The sequence below is a fragment of the Calonectris borealis genome, chromosome W (assembly GCF_964195595.1).
Source record: "Calonectris borealis chromosome W, bCalBor7.hap1.2, whole genome shotgun sequence".
Taxonomy (NCBI): Eukaryota; Metazoa; Chordata; class Aves; order Procellariiformes; family Procellariidae; genus Calonectris; species Calonectris borealis.
In genome coordinates this window covers 10999486-11015316 of record NC_134351.1, presented here as the reverse complement: position 1 = coordinate 11015316, position 15831 = coordinate 10999486, and the positions used below count along the sequence as shown (strand labels likewise).

General features: G+C 46.5%; 1 protein-coding gene across 24 annotated transcripts in view; it reads left to right on the top strand.

Moving 5' to 3' along the window:
- Positions 1-15831, top strand: part of LOC142074915 (amyloid-beta A4 precursor protein-binding family A member 1-like) — a 278116-nt gene that overhangs the window by 201097 nt on the left and 61188 nt on the right. The gene's annotated exons all lie outside the window — the stretch shown is intronic.

Below are 15831 nucleotides of genomic sequence, written 5' to 3'. Positions count from 1 at the left end.
GTATGTAATGCTGTATCTATTTTAAATTTTTACTCAAAAGGATGCATAAGGAGTATACATATATGTTGTCAGTGAACGAAATTTTCATTTATGAAACACTGCTGACTTCATTAGAGTTGTACTAGATATGAATTTGACACAGAAAGCTCTATTGACTTTTTTTCTGAACCAAGTGCTGCTACAATTTTTTTCCTAACATCCACTGGATAATTAGAATAACTATCAAATAATTTACCATACACTATAGAACCTTGTGTGTTCCTGTTAATTCTGGACTTGTCAGTTTTGTTTTCTGTCAGATAATAATGCTAACAGTTTCTATAAAGGTAATATCACAGATGCAGATCTGAAAAGATTCAGGATCTTTATCTGCTTGCAGTCTCTAGAAATTTGATATGAATTCTCATGCATTATAGCATAGCATAGCATATAATAGAATAGAAGAGTTCAGTTTAGTTCAGTTGGAAGGGACCTACAATGATCATCTACTCCAACTGCCTGAACAATTCAGGGCTGACCAAAAGTTAAAGCATGTTGTTAAGGGCAATGTCCAAATGCCTCTTAAACACTGACAGGCTTGGGGCATCGACCACCTCTCTAGGAAGCCTGTTCCAGTGTTTGACTATTCTCTCGGTAAAGAAATGTTTCCTAACGTCAAGTCTGAACCTCCCCTGGTGCAGCTTTGAACCATTCCCATGCATCCTGTCACTGGATACCAGGGAGAAGAGATCAGCACCTCCCTCTCCTCTTCCCCTCCTGAGGAAGCTGTAGAGAGCAATGAGGTCGCCCCTCAGCCTCCTTTTCTCCAAACTAGACAAGACCAGTGTCCTTAGCTGCTCCTCATAGGACATGCTTTCCAGCCCCTTCACCAGCTTTGTTGCCCTCCTCTGGATGCATTCAAGGACCTTCACATCCTTCTTAAATTGTGGGGCCCAGAACTGCACACAGTACTCAAGGTGAGGCCGCACCAACGCTAAATACAGAGGGATAATCACCTCTTTTGACCAGCTGGTTATGCTGTGTGTGATGCACCCCAGGAAGCGGTTTGCCCTCTTGGCTGCCAGGGCACACTGCTGACTCACATTGAGCCTGCTGTCAACCAGCACCCCCAGATCCCTTTCTGCAGGGCTGCTCTCCAGCCACTCCACTCCCAATCTATACTTGTGCCCGGCATTACTCCGTCCCAGGTGCAGAATCCGGCATTTGGTCTTGTTAAATTTCATGCCATTGATGATGGCCCAATGCTCCAATCTATCCAGATCCCTCTGCAAGGCCTCTTGTCCCTCGAGAGAGTCAACAGCACATCTCAGTTTGGTATCATCAGCAAACTTACTAATGGTGTGTTGTGGTTTAACCCGGCAGGCAGCCAAACACCACACAGCCGCTCGCTCACTCCCCCCGTCTCAGTGGGATGGGGGAGACAATCAGAAAAAAAAAGTAAAATTTGTGGATTGAGATAAAGACAGTTTAACAGAACAGAAAAGGAAGGGAAAATAATAATAATAATAACAATAACAACAATAATAATAATAAAAATAATAATGATGATAGAATATACGAAATGAGTGATGCACAATGCAATTGCTCACCACCTGCTGAGCAATGCCCAAACAGCGATCACTACTTCCTGGACCACGCCTCTTATTTATATACTGAGCATGACGCAATATGGTACGGAATACCCCATTGGCCAGCTGGGCCAGCTGTCCCAGCTATGCTCCCTCCCAGCTTCTTGTGCATCTGGCAGAGCATGGGAAGCTGAAAAGTCCTTGACTAGCAGGGTACTTAGCAACAACTGAAAACATCAGTGTGATATCAACATTCTACTCATGCTAAATCCAAAACACAGCACTAGGAAGAAATTTAACTCTATCCCAGCCAAAACCAGGACAGTATCCACCCCTTATTCTATACCATTTACGTCATGCCTAGGTCTCACATTTTTCAATACGTTCCAATTAATCACCACCACCTTTCTTGTCTTTATATATATATATACACACACACAGCGATATGATTACCTTAGTCTATGGGCCATCCCTCTAAAATGTCCATTGAGTTCATTTAGTCCACGACTTTGGGCTCCATCTGTCATAACAGTCTTTCAGGGCCAGAAAGATGGTGTGTGGTGTTGGACTGTTCCATGCTGAAGCCAGTTCTGATTCCATTATCGCTGCGCTCGTCCAGTTCTATTATCATTGCACTTTGCTTGGTTTCATCGGAGTTCATTCTTCATTAATCTGGGTGATTTTTACTGTAATACCGTTGATAGCAACCATAGAAATAATGATATACAATATCATATAACAATTAACATCATACAGTTCAGTTCATTGGCTATTTTCACCCAAAATCAAATCCCCTTGGGGTACACACCGGACTTCCCCATCCTTTCGCATTACCCACCAAGTGCACCCAGGTCCTTGAGCAAAAGCAATCCCATGGATGGGTTTTCCCTTGCCAGAGGCAGGAGTAACCCAGACTGTCTTCCCCAGCATATTTCTTATGTGCACGACAGGGACTTTATCTCCATCTACAGTACGTAAGAGTTTTGATTGGGCAGGGCCAGCTCGATTGAAAGATCCCCTGGTATTGACTAACCAGGTGGCTTTTGCTAAATGTGTGTCCCAATGCTTGAATGTCCCACCGCCCATTGCTCTCAGTGTTGTCTTTAGCAGCCCGTTGTATCGTTCGATTTTCCCGGAGGCTGGTGCATGGTAGGGGATGTGATAGACCCACTCAATGCCATGCTCTTTGGCCCAGGTGTCTATGAGGGTATTTCGGAAATGAGTCCCGTTGTCTGACTCAATTCTTTCTGGGGTGCCATGTTGCCGTAGGACTTGCTTTTCAAGGCCCAGGATGGTGTTCTGGGCAGTGGCATGGGGCACGGGATATGTTTCTAGCCAGCCGGTGGTTGCTTCCACCATGGTGAGCACATAGCGCTTGCCGTGGGGGGTTTGTGGGAGTGTGATATAATCAATCTGCCAGGCCTCCCCATATTTATATTTCAACCCTCGTCCCCCATACCAAAGAGGCTTTACTCGCTTGGCTTGCTTGATTGTAGCGCATGTTTCACATTCATAGATAACCTGTGCAATAGTGTCCATGGTCAAGTCCACCCTTCGATCACGAGCCCATCTGTATTTTGCATCTCTTTCTTGATGGCCTGAGGCATCATGGGCCCACAGGGCTATAAATAGTTCACCCTTATGTTGCCAGTCCAGATCCACTTGAGCCACTTCAATCTTAGCAGCCTGGTCCACCTGCTGGTTGTTTTGATGTTCTTCAGTGCCCCGACTCTTGGGTACGTGAGCATCTACGTGACGTACTTTTACAACCAGGTTCTCTACCCAGGCAGCAATATCTTGCCACAATGCGGCAGCCCAGATGGGTTTACCTCTGCGCTGCCAGTTGTTCTGCTTCCATTGCTGCAACCACCCCCACAGGGCATTTGCCACCATCCAAGAGTCAGTATAGAGATAAAGTACTGGCCATTTTTCTCATTCTGCAATGTCCAAGGCCAGCTGGATGGCTTTCACCTCTGCAAACTGGCTCGATTCACCTTCTCCTTCAGCAGTTTCTGCAACTTGGCGTATAGGACTCCATACCGCAGCCTTCCATCTCCGATGCTTTCCCACAAGGCGACAGGACCCATCAGTGAACAGGGCATATTGCTTCTCATTTTCTGGTACTTTATAGAATCATAGAATAGAATTATAGAATCATTAAGGTTGGAAAAGACCTCTAACATCATCAAGTCCAACCATCTACTCAACACGACCATGCCCACTAAACCATGTCCCTAAGCACCTCATCTACACGTCTTTTAAATACTTCCAGGGATGGTGACTCCACCACTTCCCTGGGCAGCCTGTTCCAAGGCCTGACCACTCTTTCAGTAAAGAAATTTCTCCTAATGTCCAATCTAAACCTCCCTTGGCGCAACTTGGGGACATTTCCTCTCGTCCTATCGCTAGTTACTTGGGAGAAGAGACCAACACCCACCTCACTACAACCTCCTTTCAGGTAGTTGTAGAGCACGATGAGGTGTCCCCTCAGCCTCCTCTTCTCCAGGCTAAACAGTCCCAGTTCCCTCGGCCACTCCTCATAAGACTTGTGCTCCAGGCCCTTCACCAGCTTCGTTGCCCTTCTCTGGACACACTCCAGCACCTCCATGTCCTTCTTGTAGTGAGGGGCCCAAAACGGAACACAGTATTCGAGGTGCGGCCTCACCAGTGCCCAGTATAGGGGCACAATCACCTCCCTACTCCTGCTGGCCACACTATTTCTGATACAGGCCAGGATGCCGTTGGCCTTCTTGGCCACCTGGGCACACTGCCGGCTCATGTTCAGCCGGCTGTCAACCAGCACCCCCAGGTCCTTTTCCTCTGGGCAGCTTTCCAGCCACTCTTCCCCAAGCCTGTAGCGTTGCATGGGGTTGTTGTGACCCAAGTGCAGGACCTGGCACTTGGCCTTGTTGAACCTCATACACTTGGCCTCGGCCCATCGATCCAGCCTGTCCAGGTCCCTCTGCAGAGCCTTCCTACCCTCGAGCAGATCAACACTCCCGCCCAACTTGGTGTCATCTGCAAACTTACTGAGGGAGCACTCGATCCCCTCATCCAGATCATTGATAAAGATATTGAACAGGACCGGCCCCAGTACTGAGCCCTGGGGAACACCACTTGTGACCGTCCGCCAACTGGATTTAACTCCGTTCACCACAACTCTCTGGGCTTGGCTGTCCAGACAGTTTTTTACCCAGCGAAGAGTGTACCTGTTTAAGCCATGAGCCGCCAGCTTCTCTAGGAGAATGCTGTGGGAGACAGTGTCAAAGGCTTTACTGAAGTCCAGGTAGACCACATCCACAGCCTTTCCCTCATCCACTAGGCGGGTCACCTGGCTGAGGAGATCAGGTTGGTCAAGCAGGACCTGCCTTCCATGAACCCGTGCTGGCTGGGCCTGATCCCCTGGTTGTCCCGGACATGGCTCGTGAGCGCCCTCAAAACGAACTGCTCCATGATCTTCCCCGGCACCGAGGTCAGGCTGACCGGCCTGTAGTTCCCCGGATCCTCCTTCCGGCCCTTCTTGTAGATGGGCGTCACATTGGCAAGTCTCCAGTCGTCCGGGACCTCCCCAGTTAACCAGGACTGCTGGTAAATGATGGAGAGCGGCTCGGCAAGCTCCTCCGCCAGCTCCCTCAGTACCCTCGGGTGGATCCCATCCGGCCCCATAGACTTGTGAACATCCAGGTGGCGTATCAGGTCGTTAACTGCTTCCTCTTGGATTATGGAGGGTTTATCCTGCTCGTCGTCCCTGTCTTCCAGCTCAGGGGGCTGAATACCCTGAGGATAACTGGTCTGACTATTAAAACTGAGGCAAAGAAGGCATTAAGTACCTCAGCCTTTTCCTTGTCCTCGGTGGCAATGTTCCCCCCCCATCCAATAAAGGATGGAGATTCTCCTTGGCTCTCCTTTTGTCATTAATATACTTGTAAAAGCATTTTTTGTTGTCTCTCACGACAGTGGCCAGGTTGAGTTCTAGCTGGGCTTTTGCCTTTCTAATTTCCTCTCTGCACGACCTAACGAGATCCCTGTACTCTTCTTGAGTTGCCTGCCCCTTCTTCCAAAGGTGGTAAGCTCATCTTTTTTTCTGAGTCCCAGCAAAAGCTCCCCGTTCAGCCAGGCCGGTCCTCTTCCCCGCCCGTTCTTCTTATGGCACATGGGGACAGCCTGCTCCTGCACCTTTAAGACTTCCTTCTTGAAGAACGTCCAGCCTTCCTGGACTCCTTTGCCCTTCAGGACTGTCTCCCAAGGGACCCTCTCGACCAGTGTCCTGAGCAGGCCAAATTCCCCCTCTGGAAGTCCATGGTAGCGGTTTTGCTGGCCCCCCTCCTTACTTCACCAAGTATCGAGAATTCTATCATTTCATGGTCGCTAAGCCCAAGCCGGCCTCCGACCACCACATCTCCCACCAGTCCTTCTCTGTTTGTGAGCAGCAGGTCAAGCGAGGCACCTCCCTGGTAGGCTCACTTACCAGCTATGCCAGGAAGTTATCATCTTCCACACCCTCCAGGAACCTCCTCGACTGTTTCCTCTCTGCCGTGTGGTATTTCCAGCAGACATCCGGAAAGTTGAAGTCCCCCACGAGAACAAGGGCTAGCGAGTGTGAGACTTCTGCCAGCCTCTGGTAGAATATTTCGTCTGCCTCCTCGTCCTGGCTAGGTGGTCTATAATAGACTCCCAGCAGGATATCTGCCTTGTTGGCCTTCCCCCTCATCCTTACCCACAAGCACTCGACCTCGTCATCACTATCATTGAGCTCTAGACATTCGAAGCACTCCCTAACATACAGGGCTACCCCACCACCTCTCCTTCCTCGCCTGTCCCTTCTGAAGAGCTTATAGCCATCCATTGCAGCACTCCAATCGTGAGACTCATCCCACCATGTTTCCGTGATGGCGACTAAGTCATAGCTACCCCGCTGCACAATGGCTTCCAGCTCCTCCTGTTTGCCACCCATGCTGCGTGCATTGGTGTAGATGCACTTGAGCTGGGCTACCGATTTCTCCCCCGACATTGGCGTGCGGTCCCTAGGCTCTTCTCTAGTGAGCCTGGTTTTATCCCCTTCCCCCTTCGAACCTAGTTTAAAGCCCTCTCGATGAGCCCCGCCAACTCATGAGCAAGAATCCTTTTCCCCCTGTGAGACAGCTGAACTCCGTCTGTCGCCATCAGGCCTGGTACCATGTAAACCTCCCCGTGGTCAAAGAAGCCAAAATTCTACTAATTGTTCAGGATTCTGCACTTGTTCACAGGTGAAGTTCCAAAACATTGGAGGTGACCACTGTCCTAGGCACTTGCCCATTGTATCCCACACACCCTGCCACTCATAACTATCCAGCCTCGGGGCAGATCTCTGGGTGGTATTCTTAAATAGTTGTTTAACCTTAAACAAGGCCTGAAACATATTCAGGAGACATAGCAATAGGAACACGCTGGTTTGAACATCCCAAGGATATTCAAAATCCTCAAGAGCTGTTGTAATCAGCCTGGAGGAGAAGGGGAAGGTGAAGGAAGCTGTCTCCCCCATAAATTGGCTCTCCGAGGAGAAGAGGTAAATAGTGTAATTATTAATAGTTTCCGAGAGATAGCTCCTGAGGCACAGGGATAGATAATGGCAGTGCTGAGTACAGTCTCCTGACCAATACTTTTATCATAGCATAAGCCGGTGTTACACAGTGTAGCAAAGCGATAACCTTAATGCATCTCCCAGAGATGACAATACCCACATAAATACTGATAAACAGCAGTATATACAGCCAGTAAGGTGCTACATAACAAAACTACAAGAACAGATCCAACAACTCTGAGAGCAAATAAATCAACATCGTGACCAGCGAGTACTAAACCAATATAATGAATATAATGAATGCTTATAACAATTTTGCCTTAACATACTTTGGTCAGATCTGTCGTTATCTCAATCCTTCGTGCCCCACATTGGGCACCAAAAAGGACTGTTGCGGTTTAACCTGGCAGGCAGCCAAACTCCACACAGCTGCTCGCTCACTCCCCCTGCCTCAGAGGGATGGGGGAGAGAATCGGAGAAAAAAAGTAAAATTTGTGGGTTGAGATAAAGACAGTTTAATAGAACAGAAAAGGAAGGGAAAGTGATAATAATAACAATAACAACAACAATAATGATAGAATATACAAAATGAGCGACCACCCGCCGAGCAATGCCCAAACAGCGATCACTACTTCCTGGACCACGCCTCCTATTTATGTACTGAGCATGATGTCATATGGTATGGAATACCCCGTTGGCCGGCTGGGCTGGCTGTCCCGGCTATGCTCCCTCCCAGCTTCTTGTGTACCTGGCAGAGCATGGGAAGCTGAAAAGTCCTTGACTAGCAGGGTACTTAGCAACAACTGAAAACATCAGTGTGTTATCAACATTCTTCTCATACTAAATCCAAAACACAGCACTAGGAAGAAATTTAACTCTATCCCAGCCAAAACCAGGACACCCAGGCATCATGCCCCCATTCTAGCAATTGGGTTAACTGGCTATGCATTATTAAAGTTAAAACCTTAAATAAGGAATTGGTATCTCTCTTCTTCAGAGCTCTTCAGGTATGTTTGGTCAGAAAATAACTGCAGTGGAAAAATTCTGTCCAGTGGCTTTATCCAACAGTCCCTCTGTGATGATCTAAAGGTTACCCGGTCTATGGGTATGTAGAGATCACGACCGTGGGTTCATAGGATTCCATAATGCACAAGACCACAGAGGCTTTATCCTCTAAATTTCTCTATTTACTACAGATTACCACAAATACCACAAAAATCACTACTAGCAAATATACCTATGATTAATAAAGTGAATATGAATGAATATATATCAACCTATTACGAATTACTATCAGCAATCAGTAATATAGTATCAATCAATAGTATGGTATCAATCGATAATAGCATCAATTAGTATTGTAGTACAGCCACTAACAGCAACAACCAAGTAGTTATATACTATTAGAAATTACTACAACTTATCATTAGTGAAGCAAACTTATCAACAATATAAGAGCAGATATACTTATGATGGATTACTTATATGAATTTATATAATATTGATATGAAGCAAATTAGACAGATTTCACAAGGAGCCAAACCATCCCAAAACGGGGGGGACACACAACAAACCTATCCCTGAGGGGGTCCCAACCATCCCCAAAAGAGGGGAGGACAGGCCGAACCAATAAGATAACAGAGTCTCACTTCAAAAATGATCCATGTCACAGAATCTGCAGTCAGCCAGGCATCCCTGGTGAGAGTCCAAGATCTTGTAGAAAGTTCGTGCAGAATTCAACCAGGAAGTTCTCAAAGAGAGAAACTCCATTTTGGATAAAAATTAAGTCCTTTTTATAATGGAGACATAAGAGGGTATAGGACATCCTACTTCGAGCAGCCAATAGATGTTGTTAATTTCTATTTTTCACCTGTAGCAGCCAATAGATGATGATGTTTTCTGTTCTTTCAGAAAAATTTTACTTTTCCAGACTGTTTTCCACTTTCTCAGATGATAAGTTGCTGTTACATTCCCTTGTTTTTGTGCTTATCGGTGGTATCTCAGGATATCTCCGGTTTCTAGGTACCCCGGCTGCACTTCAAAGAGGCCATCTGCACTTTTCAAGGATGTTTCTGGTTCACAGGCCTTTCTCTGTCAGTATTTTTCAGCAGACAATTTCTTCTGTTCAGTAATTTTCCCCTTCTAACCTGGCCACCTTTATGGCTGCTTACATCACCCTCTCAGAATCCAGGTACCATCTCAGCAGGGCAGTGTGAAAGAATGAACCATGAAAGTATAATGGCAGTCAGGATGTAGCAGCATTGTCAGAGCTCAGTAAGTCAACTGATTTCCCAAGTATGGCCTTGTCGTGGTTTAACCCAGCAGGCAGCCAAACACCACACAGCCGCTTGCTCACTCCCCCCCCCGCCACAGTGGGACGGGGAGAGAATCGGAAGGGTAAGAGTGAGAAAAACTCATGGGTTGAGATAAAGACAGTTTAATAGAACAGAAAAGGAAGGGAAAATAACAATAATAATAATAATGATAATGATAATGATAGAATATACAAAATGAGTGATGCACAATGCAATTGCTCACCACCCGCGCTGACCGATAACCAAGTAGCGATCGGTACTTCCTGGAATACGCCTACCATTCATATACTGAGCATGACGTCACATGGTATGGAATACCCCGTTGGCCAGCTGGGCCAGCTGTCCCGGCTATGCTCCCTCCCAGCCTCTTGCGCACTTGGCAGAGCATGGGAAGCTGAAAAGTCCTTGACTAGCAGGGTACTTAGCAACAACTGAAAACATCAGTGTGTTATCAACATTCTTCTCATACTAAATCCAAAACACATCACTAGGAAGAAATTTAACTCTATCCCAGCCAAAACCAGGACAGGCCTCTATAAAATATAAATACAATTAAATAATTTTAAAAAACATATGTATACTGAAGTATGAAAGGAAACTATGCACTGGAGAGAAGGATGGCAGCAGGTCACTTGAAGTATAATTGCTGTCAAATTTTATTTAATAATTTATTTCTCTAATTCACAGATACCTGCACATAGCGATTCTAAGGTAGGTTTCTGAAAGATCAAGGCAGATCTATTATTTGCCGCAAAGTACTCGGATTTTATTTAAAGAAGGCGGCTTGTGGCTCTATAGGCTGAGCCTAAACTCACCAGTCAATGTGCCTTATATCTGTATGCCAGAGTTCATCTTTCTCAGTTGTCCAGATGGGGGAATCTGTTGCAGAAGGCGTTCCCATTTCTGTCTGACTTGCCCAATTTTCCTTCTGTGGACCCTGTCCCGGGATCTCAACTTAATTCAGAGCCAGGAGGTAGTGGGAACATGCCTATGTTTGATGTTCTTGGAAGTGCTGCTGCATTCACCAATTTATAAGTAACCATAAAGTCCTGCAGTTTGTAGGTCAATCAGCACTGAATTTGCTGCCTACTGCCAGTGCTTCAGCAGGGCTATTCCTGTTGGTGATTATGCTGATGCAGCCTCCCAGGGAGCTGAATGCAGGGGCTGAGCGCTACACAAGCATCATACATTGCTGCCTTGGGGGCCTGTGCACGGTGGGAGATGTTTGAAGGACCTGGCCTGCATTTCCCTGGAGAAAATGCACTGAAAACTCTCCAGACTGAAGGGAAAAGGTGTTTTAGGTTCTCATATCTATATTCCCTCCAGTACAGAACTGTTCCCTTCAGTATGTTATTTATATACAATATGATTTGCTCAATCCAGTTTTAAATGACTCTGTCAATGAGCTTCCACAAGTTATAAATTATTATCCCAGCTTAACAGAGCTTCCCTAACAGGATGTTATTCTTGATGTTAAGCGTGCATTTTCCTTTGTTCATTTTCCTTCCCATTTACTGCTGTCTAAATCTTGTGAAATTCTTCAATTCCTCTATTCCATTCACATACCTTTAAAAAGTTCACTATTCTCCTTACCCCCCACTTAGTTCTAATTCGCATTTATACATATTTAGGTCTTTTAATCTTTCTTCAAAAAATAATACTAGCAGTTAGTTAATCATTTTGATTGCTCTTCTCTAAATCCCCTTCAGTTTGTTTTCATCTTTACGGCTCTGAGGTTTGCAGAAACGTAATCAGAAGTCTGTGTGCACTCTTGCCAGTGCTGTATACAAAGGGACAAACAGCAGCCCAGGTTGTGATATATTGTTTCTGTATGTACAACCACAAATTGCATCGGTTTGTCTTTCTTGTTACTAAAGGACTGTGGTGGTTTGACCTTGGCTGGCTGCCAGAGCCCCACCCAGTTGTGCTCTCACTCCCCCTCCTCAACAGGACCCAGTGAATATGTTTCCTTACCAAAATTCATTCTAAGTATTTGATGCAAACTACAGGACTTTTCAAATGTTCTCACAGTTTTGAGAAAATTCAGAATCTTCCCTAATGAATTATTATATTCATGCAATGCCAAGCGGGTTAAACAGGAGGTCTACTATGTTCTGTGTAGTGGTATCAGTGTGTCTGATATGACTATGTCCCTTCCCAACCTCTTGCCCTACTGGCCTTTGCGGGGAGGGGTGTGTGTGGAGAGACAGCTTTAATGTTGTGCAGCAATAGCCAAAACATTGGTGTGTTATCAACACTGCTTTAGCCACAAATGCAAAGCACAGTGCCATATGGGCTTCTATGAGTTAACTCCATCCCAGCCAGACACAGTACAGCTCTAAGAGTGTTTACGTTTTTGTTAAATGCATCTTGCTACTGGGATGCTACAAGTAGGAAGTAACTAATAGTCTTCCCTTTTAGTGTTTCACTTACTGTCAAAAGAGCAATGATTTCATGCAACTAATTACTGCAGTAGAGAACCAAGTAAATTAAACTAACACATTACATAAATAAAGGACTAGCTTTCCTTACCCTGAATAGTTTTATTCTCGTACATTCCTTTTTGGAACTGATCAGTAGAAACTTACAGAAGCTCTTTTGTGACAAAAGGATGGATTTCTTTTATGAAGAGGCTGTAGGTTATTATTTCATCAAGAGTACAGATCTCCTGTTATTCAAAAGAAAAGTACTCATCAATAATTAGAGTCTGTTGTATAAAGAAATCACTGGTGCTGGCAGAATGCGAGTGTCCTCCAAGACAACTTCATGGGGAGAAGTGACACTTCACCGTGTGACTAATTTCCTAATTAGCAGCTGACAATTTTTTAATTAACTGATCAACATATGTCCATTCTAAAATAAGCTTATCACTAATATCACTAGAGATAAGCCTGGGGGCAGCACGCCAATGTTTGAGGGACAGTGTGCTAGCGAGGTCCTTCAGTCTCCCGTCTCAGTGGAGGTAGGGGATGGAGATCCATGCGGCAGCAAAGACGCAAGGGTTATTGATGTGTTAGAAACCATGGAAGCACCTGAGAACGGTCACATAGGAATTAGGGCTTCTCCCCCCAAAAAGGTGGCAGGATCAATAGCCCAACTGAAGTGAATCTATGCCAATGCACGCAGCATGGGCAACAAACAAGAGGAGTTGGAAGCCACTGTGCAGCTGGAAAACTATGATATAGTTGCAATCACGGAAACATGATGGGATGACTCACACAACTGGAGTGCTGCAATGGATGGCTATAAACTCTTCAGAAGGGTGTCGTGGTTTAACCCCAGCCGGCAACCAAGCACCACACGGCCGCTCGCTCTATTCTATAACCAGCTGGGAGAACTCTCACAATCGCTAGCCCTTATTCTCATGGGGGATTTCACCTTACCAGATGTCTGCTGGAAATATAATACAGGGGAAAGGAAACAGTCGAGGAAGTTCCTGGAGGGTGTGGAAGATAACTTCCTGACACAGCTAGTGAGTGAGCCAACTAGGGAAGGCGCCCCGCTGGACCTCTTGTTTGCGAACAGAGAAGGACTTGTGGGTGATGTGATGGTTGGAGGCTGTCTTGGGCACAGCAATCACGAAATGATAGAGTTTTCGATTCTCGGAGAAGTAAGGACGGGGTTAGCAGAACTGCTACCTTGGACTTATGGAGGGCAGACTTTGGCCTGTTTAGGAGACTGGTTGACAGAGTCCCTTGGGAGGCAGTCCTGAAGGGCAAAGGAGTCGAGGAAGGCTGGACATTCTTCAAGAAGGAAATCTTAAAGGCGCAGGAGCAGGCCGTCACCATGTGCCGAAAGACGAGCCGTCGGGGAAGAAGACCGGCCTGGCTGAACAGAGAGCTTTGGCTGGAACTCAGGAAAAAAAAGAGAGTTTATGACCTTTGGAAGAAGGGGCAGGCAACTCAGGAGGACTACAAGGATGTCGTGAGGTTATGCAGGGAGAAAATTAGAAGGGCCAAAGCCCAACCAGAACTTAATCTGGCTACTGCCGTAAAAGACAATAACAAATGTTTCTATAAATACATTAGCAACAAAAGGAGGGCTAGGGAGAACCTCCATCCTTTATTGGATGCGGGGGAAACATAGTGACAAAGGATGAGGAAAAGGCTGAGGTACTTAATGCCTTCTTTGCCTCAGTCTTTAATAGTCAGACCAGTTGTTCTCCGGGTACCCAGCCCCCTGAGCTGGAAGACAGGGCCGGGGAGCAGAATGAAGCCCCCATAATTCAAGGGGAAATGCTTAGCGACCTGCTACACCACTTAGACACACGCAAGTCTATGGGGCCGGATGGGATCCACCCGAGGGTACTGAGGGAGCTGGCGGAAGTGCTCGCCAAGCCACTTTCAATCATTTATCAGCAGTCCTGGCTAACCGGAGAGGTCCCAGACGACTGGAGGTTAGCAAATGTGATGCCCATCTACAAGAAGGGCCGGAAGGAGGATCCGGGGAACTACAGGCCTGTCAGCCTGACCTCGGTGCCGGGGAAGGTTATGGAGCAGATCATCTTGAGCGCCATCACGCGGCACGTACAGGACAACCAGGTGATCAGGCCCAGCCAGCACGGGTTCATGGAAGGCAGGTCCTGCTTGACCAACCTGATCTCCTTCTATGACCAGGTGACCCGCCTAGTGGATGAGGGAAAGGCTGTGGATGTTGTTTACCTGGACTTTAGTAAAGCCTTTGATACCGTTTCCCACAGCATTCTCCTGGAGAAACTGGCTGCTCATGGCTTCGACGGGCATGCTCTTTGCTGGGTAAAAAACTGGCTGGATGGCCGGGCCCAAAGAGTTGTGGTGAATGGAGTGAAATCCAGTTGGTGGCCGGTCACAAGTGGTGTTCCCCAGGGCTCAGTATTGGGGCCAGTTCTGTTTAATATCTTTATCAATGATCTGGACGAGGGGATTGAGTGCACCCTCAGTAAGTTTGCAGATGACACCAAGTTGGGCGGGAGTGTTGATCTGCTCGAGGGTAGGAAGGCTCTGCAGAGGGACCTGGACAGGCTGGATCGATGGGCCGAGGCCAAGTGTATGAGGTTCAACAAGGCCAAGTGCCGGGTCCTGCACTTGGGCCACAACAACCCCATGCAACGCTACAGGCTTGGGGAAGAGTTGCTGGAAAGCTGCCCAGAGGAAAAGGACCTGGGGGTATTGGTCGACAGCCGGCTGAATATGGGCCAGCAGTGTGCCCAGGTGGCCAAGAAGGCCAACGGCATCCTGGCCTGTATCAGAAATAGTGTGGCCAGCAGGAGTAGGGAGGTGATCGTGCCCCTGTACTCGGCAGTGGTGAGGCCGCACCTCGAATCCTGTGTTCCGTTTTGGGCCCCTCACTACAAGAAGGACATGGAGGTGCTGGAGTGTGTCCAGAGAAGGGCAACGAAGCTGGTGAAGGGCCTGGAGCACAAGTCTTATGAGGAGTGGCTGAGGGAACTGGGGTGGTTTAGCCTGGAGAAGAGGAGGCTGAGGGGAGACCTCATCGCGCTCTACAACTACCTGGAAGGAGGTTGTAGCGAGGTGGGTGTTGGTCTCTTCTCCCAAGTAACTAGCGATAGGACGAGAGGAAATGGCCTCAAGTTGCACCAGGGGAGGTTTAGATTGGATATTAGGGAAAATTTCTTCACTGAAAGGATTGTCAAGCACTGGAACAGGCTGCCCAGGGAAGTGGTTGAGTCACCGTCCCTGGAGGTATTTAAAAGATGTGTAGATGTGGCGCTTAGGTCCATGGTTTAGTGGTGGACTTGGCAGTGTTAGGTTAATGGTTGGACTCTTAAAGGTCTTTTCCAACCTAAATGATTCTTTGATTCTATGATTCTATAATGTAAAAGTTAGATCCTGATATTTATAGGTTACACCCAGTTAATATAAAGTTAATATAAAAGGGAAGCCCTACAAGAGCTGTAAAAAGCTTGTGCAAGACTGATCACCTACATTTGCACACAGGTGTTTGTCACTGTGTGTGCAAGTCAGATATTTCCATGTGCAAATGCCTTCGTACCCTGGCCTGCACATCATGTACCCAATTACTGTGTGCATTTTTCAGTGTGGCTTTCAGCTGATGTTTTTTCTGAACGTTCCATTCAGGCTGTTCAGTATCTATGTAGGTATAAATCAATCTATGTGTGTAGTTTTACCCAGGAATGCCCATATATTTATCTGTATATTAAATGTAAAACACGCTAAGGTAAGTTTTGCTTTATGCCACATGAACAATAGTCTGTATAAACAAGTATGATCTGATTTAAAAGTAGACTGAAGAGCTTGGTTGAATTCAGTCAGTTGATCCTAACAGACTCTATTTATGCAGCTGTGGCTTTCTACAAACTTGCTGCATCATATAAGTACCATATAAATATAATTTACTGAGAAGTATGAAGGGCCATAAGCCATGGAAC